Genomic DNA, 997 nt, shown 5'->3' on the forward strand with positions numbered 1-997 from the left:
GAGGTGATCCACCCGCCTTGGCCTCCCAAAGTGTTGGAACTACAGGCGTGAGCCACTGCGCCTGGCCAACTGAGGTTTTTTTGAAAGTATAATTATGAGGTCGTATGTGGTGGCTCACGCCTGTAGTCCCAGCTACTATATACTATAGACAGCATCTATATAATCCTTAGTACACTTAGCATATAGTTGGTATATAGTAGTACACATTAAGGCTATGATTAATTATATGAGGTCAGTATTATAGACCCTATTTTACAGTAAAGGAAAATATATCGTTTAGAAAACACAGTGAACTTTTTTTTTTTTCTTTTTAAGTACAACTTCCATTTTATTTTTCTCCAGAGAATAGTCTGTCTTCAGTCTTTAAGAACTCAGCTCCTTACATGGGCTTTGGTGGGGGACGTGGGGCAGCACCCGCAGGTCTAAATCGGGGTGGGGGTGTTCGGTCCTTGCGGGCTTCACGAGATCAATTCCTGACTACTTTGCTGTGAATTGCACAACTCACACAGTAATGTAGCTTCACATACAGCTTGGGAAGCACATAGGCATCGAAGACGCTCGCTTCAGAAATGTCCCTGACTGCTGCAGCCTCCACTGTGTTTCGAATGACGAATTTCTTAATGGCCTTGTCCTTGGGCACGCATCGGGCACAGTTAGTGCAGCGAATAGGCTGCACGTGGCCGCGGCCCTTTTTGGCACGACCATTGTTCCTTCTTTTCTTTGTCATTTTGGAGGCACGGACCGGAGAGAGAACACAGTGAACTTTTTAAGGTCGCCCTGCAAGTAAGTGGCAAAGCAAAGATTTTAATTTAGGATTATTGGCCTACAAAGGCCACACAACCTGTGGTGTGCTAGTAAATGTTTAAAACCAGCCCTCCAGGTATAGTTTGGATAAATTTCACTGATATTTAAATTTATATTAACAAGTGAGATGAAAGTGAAATGAAACAATGATAGTGTATATTGGAACTGTGCTTTTTCTTTTTTTTTTTTTTTT

At 42.3% G+C, this 997-nt stretch overlaps 1 pseudogene across 1 annotated transcript; it reads right to left on the minus strand.

Moving 5' to 3' along the window:
- Positions 1–324: 324 nt before the first annotated feature.
- On the minus strand, positions 325–748 carry LOC100604233 (annotated as a pseudogene). The gene has a single exon (XR_122061.4). The product of XR_122061.4 is annotated as a 40S ribosomal protein S26-like (transcript).
- Positions 749–997: the final 249 nt, after the last annotated feature.

Source organism: Nomascus leucogenys, chromosome 18 (assembly GCF_006542625.1).
Source record: "Nomascus leucogenys isolate Asia chromosome 18, Asia_NLE_v1, whole genome shotgun sequence".
NCBI classification, from domain to species: domain Eukaryota; kingdom Metazoa; phylum Chordata; class Mammalia; order Primates; family Hylobatidae; genus Nomascus; species Nomascus leucogenys.